Raw genomic sequence first — 22739 nt, 5'->3', positions numbered from 1 at the left:
TCAATAGATGCTGAAAAAGCATTTGACAAAGTACAGCACCCCTTCCTGATCAAAACTCTTCAAAGTGTAGGGATAGAGGCACATACCTCAATATCATCAAAGCCATCTACGGAAAACCCACTGCAAATATCATTCTCAATGGAGAAAATGTGAAAGCTTTTCCACTAAGGTCAGGAACACACCAGGGATGTCCATTATCACCACTGCTATTCAACATAGTACTAGAAGTCCTAGCCTCAGCAATCAGACAACAAAAGGAAATTAAAGGCATTCAAATCAGCAAAGAAGAAGTCAAATTATCATTCTTTGCAGATGATATGATACTATATGTGGAAAACCCAAAAGACTCCACTCCAAAACTGCTAGAACTTGACAGGAATTCAGTAAAGTGTCAGGATATAAAATCAATGCACAGAAATCAGTTGCATTTCTCTACACCAACAACAAGACAGAAGAAAGAGAAATTAAGAAGTCCATCCCATTTACAATTGCACCCCAAACCATAAGATACCTAGGAATAAACCTAACCAAAGAGGCTAAGAATCTATACTCAGAAAACTATAACGGACTCATGAAAGAAATTGAGGAAGACACAAAGAAATGGAAAAATGTTCCATGCTCCTGGATTGGAAGAATAAATATTTTGAAACTGTCTATGCTACCTAAAGCAAGCCCTATATAATTCTTACTTTAAGGAACAAGTTGCTTTTATAATTTTTAAATTATTCTACCATTCAAGTATTTTCATTTAAATTAAATTCAATATCATTTAAAAAATAATCAAAAGTGCAGCCAGTATTCAATTCCTGGGCTAAATAATTTTAGAAAGCTTTGTGTTATTGAACCTACAGGGTTTTTCTGTAGTTTTAACTCTTTCTTTCTGTGATTTTTCCCATTAGTCACGTAAGTGACTGCAATATAACAGACATTGAGGATAAAGAAGTACTGAATAGAACAAACCTTGGCCTCATGAAGTTGAGAATCTAGCAAGGGAGTCAAACAATTCAATCATTCAGAGACAATTTATTGAGTGCCTGGCCTAAGATGAGCACAACAAAACCCCAGCTCAGAGGAATCATTTTAATGGGAGAGATAGATAATAGGTAAGCCAACTTAAAAAAAATTGTACTGGTTTTTCTTTAATAGTGATGTATATTTGAACTAAATAAGCACATTTTAAAAAGAGCAGTGATTGAGAAGAAGAGGTTTTTTAACTGAGTGGTCCGAAAAGGACTCCCTTAAAAAGTCTGTTTTGAACAGATTTCTGAATAATATCAGCTATGAAGCTGTGTAAAGATCTCAGGGGTGGGTGATTTTTCCAGTCAAAAAACTGTAAAGGCTCCAAAGTCACAATACAGCTGTAAGTTTCTCTAATAAAGTAACTTCTGACAAAGGATGAGAAGAAATAACTAACCCAGGTTTGAAAGAAAAGGGACAGACTTTCTATGGAATTAATATTTAATTAAAGCTCTAAAGGACAAAAATACACTAGAGCAAAATCCTGGTGATGCTGATATACCTAATGAAAGATCATAAACAAGGTGTGGGTAGCAAAGAGTGTGTGGGAATGTTGGTAAGAACAGTGGGGAAGAGTCATCCCTGAACATGTTCTTAAATGAAGCAATTCTTGTGTTGTTTTAAAAGGTAAATTGGAGTTTGTCTAAGTGATTAGAGAAGGATGCCTCAGCTTATGGAACTTCGAAGCCATAAAGATGTGATAAACTACTGCAGATATTTTCATGTATATTTGTTGTTGCTTCTAGTACTGGTGATCTAAAAACTCCTACTTAAGACAACTAAAAATCCAGACAAAATAGCTTTTAAAGTTAAAAATATCAGAATGATTATAAAAATAAGTGAGGGATTACTGGGCCAATATACGAAATACAATGAGAGCCTAGAGATATATGCCCTGAAGCCATTTTAGCTATGAGAGCATTTGAAACTGCTAAAACACACTGAGCTGTGTTTTTAATAGACTCTTGATACTAGAGAAACAAAATTCAAAATCCAGCAACAATCAAGTTTGAGGACTTTGGTACAACCCAAATTTAAGTTGAGATCCCCAAAGCACAAGGAGAAGCAGAAATAAGACTATAGCCTGCCTTGCCTTCTGTGTAAACTGAGAAAGTCAGTCACTGAATTTGGAGTATGATTGTCTTGTAGAGTCTCAGATATAATAGAAAATCCTGCCAAGGAGGACCATACCATTATTATAGCTCTTAATTATCCCTACTCAATAAGAGTTTCAAATATAATGTCTTGAACATAGCAAAATGTAACAAAGCACGCAAAGAAAAACCATTAACAAGATTTGATAGACAAAATGGGATTAAGTATGATATTAAAATGATCAATAAAGATTGTAAAATGGCTTGATTACTCTGCTCAAAGAAATGAGAGGGGAAGCAAATTGAACAAAAAACTGACACTAAAAATGATATTGAGAAAGATTTTATAAATGAACCAAATGGATACTCTAGAACTTTAAAGATATGACAGCTAATTTAAGATACCACAGGGGTGCCTGGGTGGCTCACTTAATTAAACCTCCAATTCTTTTCCTTTTATTTAACACCTTAATTTTATTTTATTTCTTTCATTTTGGCTCAGGTCATGATGTCAGGGTTGTGAAATAGAGCCCAGAGTTGGGCTCTGTGCTGAGCCTGGAGCCTGCTTAAGATTCTTTTCTCTTCTTTTTCTATCCCTCCCTGCACTCTTGCTCGCTCGCTCTCTCTTGCTTGCTAATAAATAAATAAATATATAAATATATAGATAATAGACAAAGCAAAATAAAAGCAGATTATGGAAATAAATATAAAGATTTTGAAATGAAAACAAGTTCAAAATAAAATAGAGAAGACCTACACAGCTAAAAGTTCATTCAAAAATCTACTATTAAAGAATTCAGTATGACACAATGTTAAGATATCAAAAGATTTGAGCATGTACTTTACAGAAAGGGTAATCCAAATGGCCACTCATATATAAAAACTGTTTATCTTTATTATGAATCTGGAATTAAATTAAAATTAAAATTAAATTAAAACCTAGAATGGCATACTATTACACACTTACCATATTGGGCAACAGTAAAAATGTCTTGCAAGAATGTGAAAGAATGACAGTGCCCATAATAAAAACATTTGAGGTAAGTTGTACAATATTTAGAAAACTTAACAATAAAAATAAAAAGAAATTGGTCCATTCCTAGAAACACAACATGGAACTAAATGAATATTTTCACCAGGATATGCAAACAGATGATTATAGTTATTTCATTCATAACAGCAGATCAGCAGTGGTATATTTGCACAATGTTACATTAAATAAGAGAGAATATTAACAACCTGGGAGGAGGGGCTAGGTTGTTATCATAAAGAGATCTTCTATGGTGCTGATTATGTTCTATTTCTCAAAATCTTTAAGTTAAAAAAGTTTTCCAGTTTATATCTAGATAGATAGAGAGATAGATAGATAGATGATAGATAGACAGATATCCCAGAAGCTGCAATGCTAGGCTAGGACCAGGCTTTAAAGGGCTTTTCTATACTCTACTAAATACTTTAAACCTTTCATTATATCATAGCTCAGTGTTCAAATCTCCATTGGTTTCCTCAGTTTCCTAATATTTCTCTTAAGGTGACCTGATCTAGACTTTTGATCACCTTTGTCTAAATATTTCTATTTTAACAAAGTCCTTTTTAACACTCAGAGACTGAAACTTAGAAAAATACTCTGTTATCTCACTAGAGTGGAAAATATATAGTTACCCATTAACTAATGATATCCATGTCTACATTAGATCCATGACATTTTTAATTCTTGGGAGCTTTTGGTTAAATGAATTTTTTAAGCTTCCTTTAAATGAAGCTTTAAGCCACCACCACATGAATAAAATTGAAGAACTAAATGAAAACAAGCCAAGTATTTACAGAGTAATAGAATGTGCAGTGGAAAGAGTACAATTCTGAAATCATAAAGCCTAAATTAGTGTGATGCATCTTTACTAGCCATGTAATCATAAACCAGTTATCTAAATTGTGTTTCCTCGGTTTTTTCACCCATGAAATGGTGATGATAATACTTATTATGCAGAGTTGTTGTGTGGCTGTAATGAAGCATGGAGCATGAGAGTCTCATATTCCATGCTAAAATGATAGCTATTTTTATACTTATAATAATTCTAATAATAGTAATTAAATTGTTCAAAATGATAATATTCATTTATATTGAGGCATTGTATTGACTATTCATAGACACATTTACCAAAATAAATTTCATTTTACTTTACCCCCCCTGAGGATATATATTTTCTAATTCAATATGAATCTCATTATGAATAATAATTATCATGATAAATATGCTGATTTTTCTTCTATTTATTTTTAGGGAAGTATCCTAAACTGTTGAACATAAAGAAACTTAAGCAAGTCTGTCTTATTCAAAATTTGCATGCTGCTTTCTTATGAAACTAGATTATAGAGTTGTATGAAATAAATTCATGCAGTTAAGATATTTATGTTTGGAAAACTGGGTGGTCAGTTTAGTATCTCAAAAGAAGATTTTAAATTTAAACCTTAAAAATGAGCTCTTTCAGCCTTATTTATAGACCATCCTTCATGCTTCATAAGTATTCCTTCATTGTAAACTAAGTAATAGTTTTTGTCACAGTGTATATAACTAAAATGGATTTTATATTCTATTATTTCAGAGTTAGTTGCAGTTTCTACTTCCTTACTTCCTTTTTTGAAAAATAGATTAATTCTACAAAAAGTTTTTTCCAGCTTTATTGAAAAATAATCGACATATTATAATTTGTAAATTTAAGAAATGATTTCTTATAACATTGCAAACTTTTAACATTGTGTAAATTTTGTACAATTTGATAAATTGGTATACATCTGTATTGCAATATAATCTACATAAAAATGTTAATACATCTACTATCTCATATAGTTGCCACTGTTTTTATGCATGTATCGTAAGGAATTTTAAGATCTACTCTCTTAGCAACTTTTATGTATATAGTACAGTAGAGATAAACTTCAGAGTTCTTGTGGGTTTTGTTCCAGACCACCTCAATAAAGAGATTATCTCAATAAACTAAGTCAAATTATTATTGTTTTTTTGGTTTCCCAGTGCATATAAAAAAATAAACACTATACTGTACTGTTCAAAAGCATTATGTCTTTAAAGAAAAACAATGTATATACCTTAAGTAAACTAGTTCTGAGTTTTTAGTGGGTCGTAATTACTGATCACAGATCACCATAACAAATACAATAATAATGAAAAAACTTGAAATATTGCAAGAATTACCAACATGTGACAGAGAGACACAAAATGAACAAATGTTGTTAGAAAAATGGAGGCAGCAGACCTTTTTTATACAAGAATCCTATAAAATTTCAACTTGTAAGAATGTGATATATGCAAAGTTTAATAAAGGGAAGCACAATAAAAAAGTATGTATATATTATTAACTATGATCATCATGCTGTACATTAGATCCCCAGAACTTTTTCATATTATAGTTGCAAGTTTGTACCCTTTGACCACCTTACTCCACCCCAGGTTCACCCCTTGTCAACTCAACTCTAAGTTTCTATTAGTTTGCCTTTTCTTCAGATTCTGTATGTAAGGGATATCATAATACATAAATTTAAAAAATATATAAAATCTTTGAAATATTTCACTTAGTATAATACCTTCAAGATCCATCCATGCTGTTGTAAATGGCAGTATTTCTTAATTTTTCATGGTTAAGTAGTAGTATTCCATAGTATATATTTACCATACTTATTTTATTCATTCATCCATTAATGGATACTGAAGCTATTTCCATCTCTTGCTTAGAGTTAATAATTTTATAATGAACATAAGAGTGCAGATATGTCTTCGAATAGTGACTCCGTTTCCTTTAGATATATACCTAGAAGTGGGATTACTGAATCATATGGTAATTTTACTTTTAATAATATGAATCATCTCCATACTGTTTTCCATACAAATTTATATCCCTATCACAGTGCATAAGTTCCCCATTTTCCCCAATATTTAACAAAATTTTTAGTTTTAATTTTTTGGTAGTATATATTCTAATAGGTAGTAATATCTTGCTGTGTTTTCCAGAAGTAAACAACAACAACAACAACATAATGACTTTGCCCTGAGTTTTTACATTGAGCACTTTTTAATGCTCCTGTTGGTCATTTATATAACTTTTTGAAAAAAAAAGTCTATTGAGATCCTTTTGCTATTTTTTAAATTATATATTTTTTTCTATTTGTATCTGTTGGTTATTAACCTCTTTTCAGATATAAGATTTGTAAGTATTTTCTTCCATTCTGTGGATTGTGTTTTTATTCTCTCTCTCTCTGTCTCTCTTTTTCGGCAATTCAGAAACTTTAGTTTGATGTAATACCATTTATTTATTTTTGGTTTTTTACTTGTGTTTTTGGTCTGGTATCCAAAAAACTATTGGCAAGACCAATGTCAAGGAGAATTTTTCCTATATTTTCCTTTAGGAAATTTAGTTTCATGCATCACATTTAAGTCTTTAATCTATTTCAAGTTAAGATTTATGAGTGATATAAGGCTCCAGTTTCATACTGTTTTATGTGACTATTCAGTTTTAAATATCATCTATTGAACAGACTATCCTTACCCATTACATATGTTGGCCCCTGTCAAATATTAGGTGACTGCATGAAAGGATTTATTTCTGGACTCTCAATTCTGTTCTACTTGTTTATTGGTCTGTTTTTATGCCAGTATACTTTATTGTTTTGAGCTTGAGGGCTTTGTAGTATAATTTCAAATCAAGAAGTGTAATTTCTCTTCTTCATTCTTTCTCAGAACTGCTTTGATTATTTGTTGTCTTTTATGGTCTCATATAAATTTTAGGATTCTTTACTTACTTCTGTCAAAAAATAATATTGGATTTTTTAAAAAGATTTTTTATTTATTTATTTGACAGAGAGAGATGACAAGCAGGCAGAGAGGCAGGCAGAGAGAGAGGAGGAAGCAGGCTCCCTGCTGAGCAGAGAGCCTGATGCAGGGCACGATCCCAGGACCCTGGGATCATGACCTGAGCCGAAGGCAGCGGCTTAACCCACTGAGCCACCCAGGCGCCCCTAACTTTGGATTTTTGATAGGAATAGAATTTACAGATGGTTTCCGGTAGTATGGACATTTTAACAATGTTAATTCTTACCGTTCATAAATATGGGCTATCTTTCCATTTGTATCTCCTTCAATTTCTTTATCAATGTCATAGTTTATGGGGTACAGATCTTTCATCTTCTTAGTTAAAACTTTTCCTAAGTATTTTATTATTTTTGATGCTATTGTGAATTAGATTGTTTTTCATCATTAGAGTGTAAAAATGCTCCTGTCTTGTGCTTACTTTGGCAGCACATATACTAAAATTGGAATGATGCAGAGAAGATTAGCGTGATCACTGAACAAGGATGACATGAAAAACTGGGAAGCATTCCACATTAAAAACAAAACAAAACAAAACAAAATTCTTGTCTTTTATATATTGATCTTGTATTTGGCAGCTTTACTAAATTTGTTTATTCAAATATTTTTGTGACGTTTTTAGGATTTTTTTACATGTAAGTTCATGTTATCCAAAAAAGGAAAATTTTATTTCTCCTTTTTTTTTTTGGAGTCTTTTATTTCTTTGTGCTCCTTGTTTCTCTGGCTAGGACATCCAGTACTATGTCAAATGAGAGTAGTGAAAGTGGACACACTTGTCTTGTTTCTGATCTTTAAGGTGAAAACTTTCAAACTTTTTTGATTGAATATGAGATTAGCTCTGGGCTTGCAAAATGTGTTTTTTAATTGATTTTTTAAAATTTTTTATAAACATATAATGTGTTTTTATCCCTAGGAGTACAGGTCTGTGAATCACCAGGTTTACACATTTCACAGCACTCACCATAGCACATACCCTCCCCAATGTCCATACCCCCACCCTCCTCTCCCAACACACCTCCCCCCAGCAACCCTCAGTCTGTTTTGTGAGATTCAGTGTTTTATGGTTTGTGTCCCTCCCAATCCCATCTTCTTTTATTTTTCTTTTCGTACCCCCCAAACTGCCTATGTTGCATCTCCACTTCATCGTATCAGGGAGATCATATGATAGTTGTCTTTCTCAGATTGGTTTATTTCGCCAAGCATAATACCCTCTAGTTCCATCCACGTCATCACAAATAGCAAGATTTCATTTCTTTTGATGGCTGCATAGTATTCCATTGTACATATATACCACATCTTATTTATTGATTCATCTGTGGAAGGACGCTTAGGTTCTTTCCATAGTTTAACTATTGTGGACATTGCTGCTATAAACATTTGGGTGCATGTCCCCCTTCAGAATGCCACGTTTGTATATTTAGGGTATATACCCAGTAATACAATCACTGGGTCATAGGGTAGTTCTATTTTCAGCTTTTTGAGGAACCTCCACGCTGTTTTCCAGAGTGGTTGCACCAGCTTGCATTCCCACGTACAGTGTAGGAGGGTTCCCCTTTCTCCACATCCTCGCCAACATCTGCCATTGACTGACTTGTTCATTTTAGCCATTCTGAAAGGTGTGAGGTGGTATCTTATTGTGGTTTTGATTTGTATTTCCCTGATGCCGAGTGATGTGGAGCATATTTTCATGTGTCTGTTGGCCATTTGGATTTATTCTTTGCAGAAATGTCTGTTCATGTCTTCTGTCCATTTCTTCATTGGATTATTTGTTCTGAGGGTGCTGAGTTTGATAAGCTCTTTATAGATTTGGGATACTGGCCCTTTATCTGGTATGTCATTTGTAAATATCTTCTCCCATTCTGACAGTTATCTTTTGGCTTTGTTAACTGTTTCCTTTGCTGTGCAAAAGCTTTTTGATCTGATGAAATCCCAATAGTTCATTTTTGCCCTTGCTACCCTTGCCTTTGGCGATGTTCCTAGGAAGAAGTTGCTGCTGCTGAGGTCAAAGAGGTTGCTACCTGTTCTCTCCTCAAGGATTTTGATGGATTCCTTTCTCACATTATGCTTCTTCATCCATTTCCAGTCTATTTTCATGTATGGTGTAAGGAAATGGTCCAATTTCATTTTTCTGCATGTGGCTGTTCCATTTTCCCAACACCTTTTGTTGAAGAGGCTGTCTTTTTTCCATTGGACATTCCTTCCTGTTTTGTTGAAGATTAGTTGACCATAGAGTTGAGGGTGTATTTCTGGGCTCTCTATTCTGTTCCATTGATCTATGTCTGTTTTTGTGACAGTTCCCAACTATCTTGATGATGACAACTTTGTAATAGAGCTTGAAGTCTGGAATTGTGATGCCAACAACCTTGGCTTTCTTTTTCAATATTCCTCTGGCTACTCGAGATATTTTCTGGTTCCATATAAATTTTAGGATTATTTGCCCCATTTCTTTAAAAAAAAAAGGATGGGATTTTGATAGGGATTGCATTAAATGTGTAGATTGCTTTAGGTAGCATAGACATTTTCACAATATTTGTTCTTCCAATACAGGAGCATGGAACATTTTTCCATTTCTTTGTGTCTTCTTCGATTTTTTTCATGAGTGCTTTAGAGTTTTCTGAGTATAGATTCTTTGTCTCTTTGGTTAGGTTTATACCTAGGTATCTTAGGGTTTTGGGTGCAACTGTAAATGGGATTCACTCCTTAATTTCTATTTCTTCTGTCTTATTGGTATAAAAAAATGCAACCAATTTCTGTGCATTGATTTTATATCCTGACACTTTACAGAATTCCTATACAAGTTAGAGCAGATTTTGAGTGGAGTCATTTAAGTTTTCCACATACAGTATCATATCATCTGCAAACAGTGATAGTTTGAATTCTCTTTTGCCAATTTGGCAAAATTTCCATGCCTTTAATTTCTTTTTGTTGTCTGATTGCTGAGGCTAGGACTTCTAGTACGATTTTGAATAGCAGTGTCATGATAACGGACATCCCTGCTGTGTTCCTGACCTCAGCGGAAAAGTATTCAGTTTTTCTCCATTGAGAATGGTATTTACAGTGGGTTTTTCATAGATGGCTTTGATAATATTGATAATATGTGCCTTCTATCCCTACACTTTGAAGAGTTTTAATCAGGAAGGGATACTGCACTTTGTCAAATGCTTTTTCAGCATCTATGGAGAGTATCAGATGGCTCTTGTTCTTTCTTTTATTAATGTGTTGTATCACATTGATTGATTTGCAGAAGTTGAACCAACCTTGTAGCCCTGGAATAATTCCCACTTGGTCGTGGTGAATAATCCATTTAATGTACTATTGAATCCAATTGGCTAGTATTTTGGTGAGAATTTTTGCATCTGTGTTCATCAAGGATATTGGTCTGTAGTTCTCTTTTTTGATGGGATCCTTGTCTGGTTTTGGGTTCAAGGTGATGCTGGCCTCAGAAAAAAAGAGTTTGGAAATTTTCCTTCCATTTCTATTTTTTGGGAACAGTTTCAGGAGAATAGGAATTAATTCTTCTTTAAATGTTTGGTAGAATTCCCCTGGGAAGCCATCTGGCCCGGGGCTTTTGTTTGTTTGGAGATTTTTGATGACTGTTTCAATCTCCGTACTGGTTATGTGTCTGTTCAGGTTTTCTATTTCTTCCTGGTTCAGTTGTGGTAGTTTATATGTCTCTAGGAATGTACCTATTTCTTCCAGATTGTTGAATTTGTTGGCGTAGAGTTGCTCATAGTATGTTCTTATAATTGTTTGTATTTCTTTGATGTTGGTTGTGATCTATCTTCTTTCAATCATGATTTTATTTATTTGAGTCCTTTCTCTTTTCTTTTTGATAAGTCTGGAAAGGGGTTTATCAATCTTATTAATTCTTTCAAAGAACCACCTCCTAGTTTTGTTGATTTGTCCTATTGTTTTTTTTTTTTGTTGTTGGTGGTGGTTTTTTTTTTGTTTCTATTTCATTGATTTCTGCCATGATCTTTATTATTCCTCTTCTCCTGCTGGGTTTAGGCTTTCTTTGTTGTTCTTTATGCAACTCCTTTAGGAGTAGGGTTATGTTGTGTATTTGAGATCTTTCTTATTTCTTGAGAAAGGCTTGTACAGCTTTATATTTTCCTCTCAGGACTGCCTTTGCTGTATCCCACAGATTTTGAACACTTTTGTTTTCATTATCATTTGTTTCCATGAATTTTTTCAATTCTTCTTTAATTTCCTGGTTGACCAATTCATTTTTTAGAAGGATGCGGTTTAGTCTCCATGTATTTGTGTTCTTTCCAAATTTCCTCTTGTGATTGAGTTCTAGTTTCAGAGCATTGTGGTCTGAGAATATGCAGGGGATGATCCCAATCTTTTGATAATGGTTGAGATCTGATTCATGACCCAGGATGTGGTCTATTCTGGAGAATGTTCCATGTGCACTAGAGAAGAATGTGTATCTGTTATTTTGGGATGGAATGTGTTGAATATACCTGTGATGTCCATCTTGTCCAGTGTGTCATTTAAGGCCTTTTTCCTTGTTGATCTGTTGCTTGGATGATCTGTACATTTCAATGAGGGGAGTGTTAAATTCCCCTACTATTATTTTATTATTGTCGATGTGTTTCTTTGATTTTGTTATTAATTGGTTTATTTAGTTGGCTGCTCCCATGTTAAGGACATAGATATTTAAAATTGTTAGGTCTTCTTGTTGGACAGACCCTTTGAGTATGATAATGTGTCCTTCCTCATCTCTTATTATAGTCTTTGGCTTAAAATCTAATTGATCTGATATAAGGATTGATACCCCAGCTTTCTTCTGATGGCCATTAGCATGGTACATTGTTTTCCACCCCCTCTCTTTAAATCTGGGGGTGTCTTCGGGTCTATGATGAGTTTCTTGGGCAGCATATTGACGGGTTTTGCTTTTTATCCATTCTGATACCCTGTGTCTTTTGATTGGTGCCTTTAGGCCATTTACATTCAGGGTAACTATTGAGAGATATGAATTTAGTGGCATTGTATTGCCTATAATATGACTGTTACTGTATATTGTTTCTGTTCCTTTCTGATCTACTACTTTTAGGCTCTCTCTTTGCTTAGAGGACTCCTTTCAATATTTCCTTTAGAGTTGGTTTGGTGTTTGCAAATTCTTTCAGCTTTTGTTTGTCCTGGTAGCTTTTTAATCTCTCCTTCTATTTTCAATGATAGCCTAGCTGTATATAGTATTCTTGGCTGCATGTTTTACTCACTTAACACTCTGAATATATCATGCCAGGTCTTTCTGGCCTGCCAGGTCTCTGTGGATATGTCTGCTGCCAATCAAATGTTTTTACTGTTGTACAGTTCTTCTCCCAGGCTGCTTTCAGGGTTTTCTCTTTGTCGTTAACAGTTGTAAATTTTACTATCAGGTTACGGGGTGTGGACCTATTTTTATTGATTTTGAGGGTCATTCTTTGCATCTCCTGGATTTTGATGTTTGTTCCCTTTGCCATATTAGGGAAATTCTCTACAAAAATTCTCTCCAATATACCTTCTGCTCCCCTCTCTCTTTCTTCTTCTTCTGGCATCCCAATTATTCTAATGTTTTGTCGTCTTATGGTCTCACTTATCTCTCAAATTCTCTCCTCATGGTCCAGTATTTGTTTGTCTCTCTTTTGCTCAGCTTTTTATTCTCCATCATTTGGTCTTCTGTATCACTAATTCTTTTGCCTCATTTATCCTAGCAGTAAGAACTTCCATTTTTTATTGCACCTCATTAATAGCTCTTTTGATTTCAACTTGGTTAGATTTTAGTTCTTTTATTTCTCTAGAAAGGGCTTTTATCTCTCTGGAGAGGGTTTCTCTAATATCTTCCATGCCGTTTTCGAGCCCAGCTAGAACCCTGAGAGTTGTCATTCTGAACTCTAGTTCTGTCATATTACCAATGTCTGTTTTGATTAGGTCCCTAGCCTTTGGTACTGCCTCTTGTTCTTTTTCTTGTGATGAGTTTTACCACCTTGTCATTTTGAGCAGATAAGAATATATAAAGGAGCAAATAAAATGCTAAAAGGGTGGCAAAGACCCCAGGAAAATGTTCTTTAACCAAATTGGAAGAGACCCCAAGTTGTGGGAGAACGAAAGGGGATAAAAAAGAAGTTCTAGGGAAAAAAAAGGTTAAAAAAAAAGAAAACAAGGAAAAAATATTACCAAAGAAAAAAAATTATATATATACTAGACTTGTGACTAGAACAGGGTCATTCACTTAATTTTGGGAGTATTTTGGTCTCTTAGAAGAAACTACCTCCCAGGATTTTAAAGGATGAAAAACATATAAGGGTAGGCACAATGATGGGATGGAATGAACCTATAAAAATGAGTTAAAAAAATTAACTTCTAAAAAATAAGTTGATAGAGCAAGTTGGTTGGGACTATAAAGAAAAATAAACTGGAGAGAATTTGCTCAGGCTGGACACTAGAACAATCTTGGAGCTAGATTTAGGGTATATTTTGATCTATTAGGAGAAGTTATACCCCAAATTATTTAGAAGAAAAAACCCTATGTGTAAAAAAATATATAGTTAGATACAATGGAGGATAAAATATGACTATAGTAATGAAGGTTCAAAATAGTTTATTTTTTTGTAAGCTATTTAAAAAATAAACTCGTTAAAAAATCATTGAAAGACAAATGGGTAAAAGTTAAAAAAAAGTAGCAGAAGAAAAAAGAAAAAATATATAACTGCAAGACTAAAGAATCATTGGGAGAAAGCCATGAATTCCTTGTTTTGCTTTCTCCTCCTCTGGAATTCCACTGTTCTCCTTAGTAAGTGAAGTTGATCTTGGCTGGGTTTCTTGTTGGTCTTCTGGGGAAGGAGCCTTTTGTATTGATTCTCAAGTGTCTTTGCCCGAATGGGTTTATCCTGCCCTTACCTAGGGTAGGGCTAAGTAATCCGTGAACTTTTGTTCCCTGAAGGCTTTCCGTAGAGTTCTGGATGATGGAATGATAATGGCGGTCTCACAATCCGGCCCAGAGGAGTGGACAACTCAGGGCCCCACTCCTCAATGCACCCTCAAAGAAAAGTGCTTAATCACACCCATCTTCCCGGCCTCTGGCCATGCTTGGAGAAAAGCACTCTGTCATTCGCACTTGGAGAAATGTCCTTGGTCATTCTCATCTCCCTGGCCTCTGGCCGTGCTTGCAGAAAAGGGCTCAATTACTCCTGTCTCCCTGGCCCTTGGCCATGTTCCAAGCTCACCCTGCCTATTCCTGGTTCAAAGTAACCCTGGGTTGAGAGCTCACTCCTCAGCTTTGTCTCTGTAGCCGGCTTCCCCACTCTAATACCTGTGAATTCTGTGACATTCAGATACCCCTGGTCCTTCTGTGACCCTGAGGGACCTGGGGCTATGCTGACCCCACTTGGGCTTCACTCTGATTTAGCCTCTGGGGTGATATCCTTCAGTGGATCAAATTTAAAAAGTCCTGATTTTGTGCTCCATTGCTCCACAGCTTGCCGGGAGCTGGTCCCTCCCCCCGCAGTCTACCTTCCCTTTCTTTGGGTTCACTTTTCCGCCGGTTCTACCTTTCAGAAAGTGATCAATTTTCTCTTTCTAGAATTGTTGCTCTCCTTCTCTTTGATCTCCCATTGGACTTGTAGGTGTTTGCAATGGTTAGATAAGCTATCTACTGATCTCCTGCTACCTGATGTCGTCTCAGCCTGCTACTTCTCGGCCAATTTGAATCCTTCCACGGAATATGTGGTTTTCATTGTATTGATGTGTATTCTTTCTGTACCCAGTTTGGTGAGTATTTTTATTATGAAAGGGTGTTGAATTTTGCCAAATGCCTTTTCTGCATATATTGAATTGATCATATGAGATTTCATTGATCATTCTATTAATATAATGCATCACATTTACTGATATGTGCTGGTGAATTCAGTTTTGTAGCATTTTGTAGAGAATTTTTACATTTTTTATTTATCAGGGATATGATCCAGTAGTTCTTTTTGTTGCTGATTTGTAAAGTGCCTCGGAGTATTTCAACCACTTCAACTTTTGGGAAGGGTTTTACAAGTGTTTGTATTATTTCTTCTTAAAATGTTTGGTAGAATTCACTGTGGACATCATCTGATTCTGGACTTTTATTTGTTAGAAGGTTTTTATTACGAATTCATCTCCTTATTCCTAATTGGTCTGTTCACATTTTTTATGTCCTTATGATTCAGTCTTGATAGGTTGTATGTGCCTAGGAATTTGTCCATTTCCTCTAGGCTTTTGATTTGCTGGCATTTAACTGTCTGTTATCTTTTATATTTCTGTGGTATCTGTTATAATGTCTCCTTTTACATTTCTGATTTTATTGAGTCTTCTCTCTTTTTTCTGAGTTAGTCTAGCTGTCTTTTTTTATTTATCATTACCAAGTCTAATTTTATTTACCATTTTAAAAAACTTTCTAATTTTGTAATTCTATATTTCATTTATTTCTGCCCTAATTTTTATTTTTTTCATTGCTTTTGCTGCTTTTAAGTTTACTTTGTTCTTTCTGTACTTTTTTTGAGCTGTTATATTGTTCTTTATTTGAAATCTTTTTTTAATACATTTATAGCTATAAAATTTCCTTTTATAACTGCTTTGCTGCTTCTCATAATTTTTTGGTATATATTTTTTTATTTTCCTCAAGATGTATTTTTATTCCCACTTTGTCTTCTTTTTTTGATTTTTTGTTTGTTTAAAAATGTGTATGTCTGTGTATTTTTAAATTTTCCAAATTTCCTTCTGTATTGATTTCTAGCTTCATATTATTTTGGCTGGAAATATACTCGATATGCTTTCGATATTATTGATTTTGGGGGGACTCTTGTTTTGTGGTTTAAAATGTGATCTATCCTAGACAATTTTCCACGTGTGTTTGAGAAGAATATTTATTATGATACTATTGGATGGAATATCCTGTAAATATATTAGTTTCATTTGACATAGTTCTTGTTTGTTTGTTTGTTTTGTTTTGTTTGTTTGGTTGAGAGAGAGCAGGGCGGAGAGAATGAGCAAGGGGTAAGGGCAGAGACAGAGGGAGAAGATTCCCTCCTGAACTGGGAGCCCAATGTGGGATTCTATCTCAGGACCCTGGGATCACGACCTGAGCCAAAGGCAAAGGCTTAACTGACTGAGCCACCCAGGTGTCCAGGCAGTGTTTAAATTCACTATTTTCTTATTGATTTTCTGTCTGGATGATCTATCCATATGTAAGAGTGGGGTATTATTGTCCCCAGATACTATTGTATTGCTATTTATTTCTCCTTTTTGTTTTGTTAGTATTTGTTTTATATATTTATGGGGCTCAATATTAGGTACATGATATTTACAGTTACTGTATGGATGAATTGATGACACTTTTCTTATTGTATAATGACTGTGGTGATTTTTAGCTTATATAAACCCTATTTTGTCTGTTATAGTTATTGCTACCCTTGTTTTCTTTTGTTATCATTAGCTTGGAATATCTTTTTCCATCCCTTTACTCTCTGCCCATGTGTGTCCTTAAAGCTATAGTGATTCTTTTATATGCAACATATTGTTGGATCTTGTGTTTTTTGTTTGTTTTTTAAATCTATTCTAGCCTTTCTATGATTTCCAACTGGATGATTCCATTCACTTACAGTTAAAGTAATTATTTATACATAAAGACTTAACTATTGCCTTTGATTCTTTTTATATTTCCTGATTTATTTAAATTTTAGTTAATATATAGTGTAATATTAGTTTCAGGAGTAGAATTTAGTAATTTGCCATTTACATATAACATTCAATGCTCATCACAAGTGACCTCCTAATAATTATTACTGACTTAGCCCATTCCCCTGCCCATCTCCCCTCCAGAAACAATCAGTTTGTTACTTATAGTTAAGTGTATTATGGCTTGTCTTCCCCTCCCTTTTTTTAAATTTTTTTCTTTCCCGAGTGCTTATCTCTTTTGTTTCTCTGTTAATTGTTTGCTCTTTTGTAGATGCTCTGCTTTTTATTTCCTGTATTGTTCTCTTTGTAATCTGATGACTTTTTGTGGCAGTACGTTTTAACTTCTTTATCAAAATCTTTTGTGTATCTACTACATATTTTTTTATATTTACCATTAAGGTTATATAAAATATGTTAGTTATAACATTCCATTATATGTTGAAAACAACTGAACTTCAATAGTGTACAGAAAATTTATACTTCTATAACAAGAGGTTATTGATGTTTTTACATTTTGATCATTTTTATATTGTACTTTTAATAAAAAATGATTGCAGTTATAGATATTTTTAATAAGCTTGTTTTTTAACTTTTAAACTAGATTAGTAAATGATTTCTATATCACCATTACAGTATTGGAGAATCTGATTTTGACTATACATTTACCTTTAGCAATAAATAAGGAGCCATCCATGCATCCATGATGTCATCTTGATTACATCACCGTCCCCAAATCTTCAGTAAGTGTTACTTTATAGATATCTATTTTTAAAGATGTTGTTTATTTAACAGAGAGAGAGAGAGAGAGCTCAAGTTGGCAGAGTGGCAGGCAGAGGAAGATCGAGAGGCAGGCTTATTACCCAGCAGTGAGCCCGATGCAGGTCTTAATCCCAGGACCCTGGGATCACAACCTGAGCCAAATGCAGCTGCTTAACCGATTGAGTCACCCAGGGACCCCTAAATTTTACTTTAGTTAATATATGACCATTTTTTATTTCTACTAACAGACACATCAATTTTATTTCTTTTAATATTAAGGTCTTCTCCTTAACATCATTATCATCTAATTCTTTTTCAATTTTAAAAGTGTTGTTTACATTTGTGGTGGTAAGTATGTAATTCATGTATGTGGTGGTATGTAAGTAATTCAAATATGAATTTTAAACTCTAGATCATATGCTCCATTGTGGCAGATATTTGTCTTATTCATCCCACCCACAAAAAATTAGTACTCAATAGGTCTTTGTTGATTGAATGAATGAATTAAGTGCTCTGACACTAGCATAGCTGACCAAACCAGAGATCAAGGAGAAAATATAATGATTGTCAAATGGGTGAACCTGAGATAAAAAGACATTTTAGCTTCGTTACTTTGATATACACTCTGGATAACATTCCAACTCTGCATGGATTTTTGGAAAGCAAACAACTCCTCTCCTAAATAATAAATGTATTAATTGCCTTCCTTATGAGTCCTGACAGCAGTCAGCTTTGTGGGTTTCTGATTCCATTCCAAGAGGTTGAATGTCTGTTTGATTTATGTCATAGGCAACAGTGTCATGAGGAAAGACTTGTAGGATAAAATTTCTTAAAGATGTGAACACAGATGGCTGCCTATGGACTGTGAGGTGGGTTTTAATGAAAATGCATTGAGCAGTAAGGGAAGGGCAGCTCACAACCATAGGAAAGGTGCCCTGTGTCTTTGTTTTGTTTTGTTTTGTTTTGTTTTACAAACAGATACCATTTCCCCTCCCCATGGAAATTTTCAAATTTACTTTTCTCTAACAACCACAAATACTTGGGACATTATGAACACAATATGGGCTTTAAAGGATAAAAATAAACAAAAATTTAAGTAAATGTTAAGTGTTTATCATTATTTCAGCCATGTTTTTCTATGTTTAACTTCTCAAAGAAATTACACAGTCTGGTTTCTAAATATTATACCAAGCTGTTAAACTAATACAAAGGGTTTTATGGAATTTTCTATAACACCATCTAGATTTTCTACATTGGCTGTCACTCCTGAAAATTCTCAGTTTATAAATGTGCATGCATTGAGGCAGCATATATTTACATTATAGTAAATATTCACTTGTTATTTACCTGGTTTATTACTGTATTTTGATCCTTTCTAATTGTTCACTTTCTTCCATGTTTCCCCCTTATTTCTACAAATGTCAATCCATCACATGTTATGTAAAGTGAAACAGAAGAACAGCTGTTAGTAGAAAGGATTAATAGGTGATTTGATGTTACTCTGTGAGATATTAAGTAATAGTCAAGGTATTTCCATATCATCATTTTAATATATTTCAGTAATACAGCATAGTTGTTATGCTTTAATTAAACCTTCATTAAGTCTTTATATATATATTTTTTTCCTAACTCACAAATCCGCCCTTCATGTCCCATTCAAAACCCACTCAATTTATGGAATAATTGTTTTGTCTTCCCCATACAATCTTCATTTAACTTATTGCTCTGGTGTGCTCCTTTGTCAGCACATATATTAAGTTATTGCTCTGGGTATACAAAAGGATAGGAATAGAATATTTTATAATATGATATTTTTTCCTTTCTGCACTACAGAGTCTGTGTAAGCATTCTTAGTTCAGAGATCTAAGGAGGAGGTCCAAATTGAAGAAAAACAAACAGAAAAAAAGAAAATGTTCTCAGCCATTTCTTGCAGTTTCATTTGCAGGAACCACAAAAGCAAAGATATTAAAAAATTTTTTTCTTATATTTTAAAATTAAGTTTAAATTTTTTATTGGATTATGCTCCCTTAAACTCATCTGATACCATGAATAGAAAACCAAAGCAATCCACCAAACATTCTTTCATGATGTTGCCTTTAAACATGTTGCCTTTACAAAGTTTACAGTGTAGTCTCATCTGTAGAGTAGATGAGCCTTGACTCAAAAGTGTCATCAAGGACTGTGGTGACACTTGCCTTGCCATCCGCCCCCTGTTCCTGCCATGCCAGGCTCTCCTGCTTCACAACTGTTTCCCGACTGCAAAGCCAATGGCTCCTTCTCTTCTCCCGGGGCGGCGTGCTGTGCCTTCCCCAGACATGCTAGTGGGGAGTGCAGTCACAGACGTGTCCCTTTCCTTAAGGCTCTTTCCACGGGCTTAACCACGCTTCACTCCCAGGCAGAGGGGATGCCCGGGCTAAGATGATTTCGCTCCATACAGGTTTCTCCCACGATGCTCCAGAGACTATGTTCAGGCAAGCAGCATCAGCATCCCCCAGAACCGACACTGATTTCCCAGTGAATGCTGTGCTTTCGCAGAGGGGATGCAGGAACAAAGAGGCATTTGCTCTATGCGGGTTTCTCCCACTGTGCTGTGAACACTAGGTTTAGGCAAGCAGCAACAGCAGCCCGCAGAACCGACTCTGATTTCAGAGAGACTGCCTTGCGCACGCAGAGGCTTTGGGCTTGGCGCGAACCGCACTTCGCCGCTGCTTCCTCAGGAAGGCTTTGGGTGTTCGCTCTTTCGCATCAGGGAAGAAAATCTGGGGGAGAGCTGGTGCCTCTTGGGCCTTGCTTTCATTGGCTCTATGTTGGCGCCCTGGGTTCAACCTGCCAGGCCGAACTAAGCAGACATAGCCACAACCTGCAGCAGCATGCGTGGCCTAGGATGGCACTCTATGCACACTACCATCTCCCGGTATAGGCAACACTTGGCCTTTTGCTCTGGTGCTCAGGCGGACTAGGGGACTAGGCCAGTGCCTTCCCCACAGGAGAGGAGAGGCGACAGGATCCCTGCACACTGCCTGTGCACTGGGATGGAGAGCTGTGGGGGACTTATCTCACTCCTTCCCCAGCCAGCCCGGCCACCGCGAATGCTTCCACATCCTGGAGGAAGATCTTATCTGACGACCCGTTCCTTTAGGGAGCTACTTCTGTGTGTTCAGGTTATGGTCCTGGTGGCAAGCACATGTCTGAACCAGGGACATGTGGCCAAGGAGCTGCTTTCCCCTTGGGCTCAGGGGCCCAGGACAGGCATGCCTTCTGCCCAGACTCCTTCCTCACAGTGGAGCACGCGCCCCTGCCCTAGTCGTCCCCTCGGGTCTCCTTCTCAGCCATGTTTCCGTCTCTCCACACAGAGAGAGGGTGACACTTGTCTTACCACCGACCAGCCAGGCTTCCGTCTCTCCGCGCAGGGCGAGGGTGACACTTGTCTTGCCACCGCCCGCTGTTCCTGACAGGACCTGCTCTCCTGCGTGGAGACTGTTTCTAAAAACAGGGCCAACGACTCCTTCTCTTCTCCGGGGCAGCGTGCTGCACCTTCCCCAGACATGCTGCTGGGGAGCGCAGTGACAGACGAGTCCCTTTCCTTAAGGCTCTTCCCACAGGCGCAACCAAGCATCTCCCTCAGGCAGAGGGGATGCCCGGGCAAAGCCGATTTCGCTCCATGCGGGTATGTAACACTGAGCTGTGGAGACATGCTCAGGCAAGGAGCAGCCGCATCCCACAGACCCGATTCTGATTTCCTAAAGAATCCTGTGCTTTTCCAGAGGGGATGCCCTGGCAAAGAGGCTTTCGCTGTATGCGGGTTTATCCCACCTTGCTGCCAAGGCACCCAGCAAGAGCAGCCCACAGAACCGACTCTGATTTCCCAGTGACTGCTATGCTATCGCAGAGGTGTTCAGCTTGGCGAGAATGGCACTTCTCTGCGGCTTCCTCAGCAAGGCTTTGGTCGTTCGCTCTGTCGCGTCAGGGATAAAGAGCTGCGGCAGAGCTGGTGCCTCTTGGGCCTTGCTTTTCTGGGCTCCATGTTCTAGTCCTGGGTTCACCCTGCCAAGCCGAAATAAGCAGACACAGCCTCGACCCTGCAGCAGCGTGTGTGGCCTAGGATGGCACTCTGCTCACAATTTCATCTCCCGCCGTAGGCAAGACCAGCCCTTTTGCTGTGGTTTTCAGGTGGACTGGGACTAGGCCAGTGCCTTTCCAGCCGAGAGGAGATGCGACACGATCATTGCACACCGCCGCGCCCTGGAATGGGGAGTAATGGGTAACTGTCCCTCTTCCCCGGGACACTCGCTGCCTCTGCCAATGCTGCTACATCCTGCCCGTTCCTCCAGGAGCTGTTTCTGCGAGTTCAGGGCTGGGCGCCTGGTGGCAAGCCCACGTCTGCCCTATCGTCAGGTGGCCAAAGAGCTGCTGTCCCCTTTGGCCCAGGGGCCCAGGACAGGCATGTCTTCTGCCCAGACTCCTTCAGAGTGGAGCACGCGCCCCTGCCCTTCTCGTTCTCTCGTGTCTCCTTCGCAGCCAAAGTGTCTCTCAGGCAAAGAGAATGACGGGGCAACGAGGATTTCTCTCCATGCGGGTTTATTACATCGTGCTGTGGAGATTAGCTCAGGCAAGCAGCAGCCGCATCCCACAGCCCCGACTCTGATTTCCCAAAGAATGCTGTGCTTTCCCAGAGGGGATGCCCGGGCAAAGAGGCTTTCGCTCTACGAGGGTTTCTCCCACCGTGCTGCGAATACTAGGCTAAGGCAAGCAGCAACAGCAGCCAGCAGAACTGACTCTGATTTCTCAGCAAATGCTGTGCTTTCGAGAGGCTTTAGGCTTGGAGCCAACAGCACTTCGCCGCCGCTTCCTCAGCTAGGCTTTGGGTTTTCCCTCTGTCGCGTCAGGGAAGAAGTGCTGCGGGAGAGCTAATTCCTCTTTGGCTTTGCTTTCCAGGGTTCCATTTTGGAGTCGTCGGTTCAAACTGCCAAACCGAACTAAGCAAACAGAGGCACAACCCTGCAGCAGCGTGCGTGGCCTAGCATGGCACTCTATGCACACTACCATCTCCTGGCGTAGGCGAGGTTTGGCAATTTGCTCTGGTGCTCAGGTGGACTGGGGGACTAGTCCAGTGCCTTCCTCACAGTAGAGGAGAGGCGACAGGATCCCTACAGACCGCCGTGCCCTGGGATGGGGAGTAGTGGTGGACTGTCCTCACTCCTCCGGACAACACGTGCCATACGAAAGCTTCCACATCATGGAGAGAACGGCTTCTGATGGTCCTTTCTTTCAGGGAGCTACAACTGCGAGTTCAGCATAGGCGC

General features: G+C 37.2%; 1 non-coding gene across 1 annotated transcript; it reads left to right on the top strand.

The window, feature by feature from the left end:
• Positions 1 to 7403: 7403 nt before the first annotated feature.
• LOC131822309 (U6 spliceosomal RNA) lies at positions 7404 to 7510 on the top strand. The gene has a single exon (XR_009350187.1). It is a non-coding gene; the product is annotated as a U6 spliceosomal RNA (small nuclear RNA).
• The last annotated feature ends 15229 nt before the right edge of the window (positions 7511 to 22739 follow it).

The sequence above is a fragment of the Mustela lutreola genome, chromosome X (assembly GCF_030435805.1).
Source record: "Mustela lutreola isolate mMusLut2 chromosome X, mMusLut2.pri, whole genome shotgun sequence".
Classification (NCBI taxonomy): domain Eukaryota; kingdom Metazoa; phylum Chordata; class Mammalia; order Carnivora; family Mustelidae; genus Mustela; species Mustela lutreola.
The sequence above is the reverse complement of the archived record's forward strand: the minus strand, read 5'-3'. Positions and strand labels throughout refer to the sequence as shown.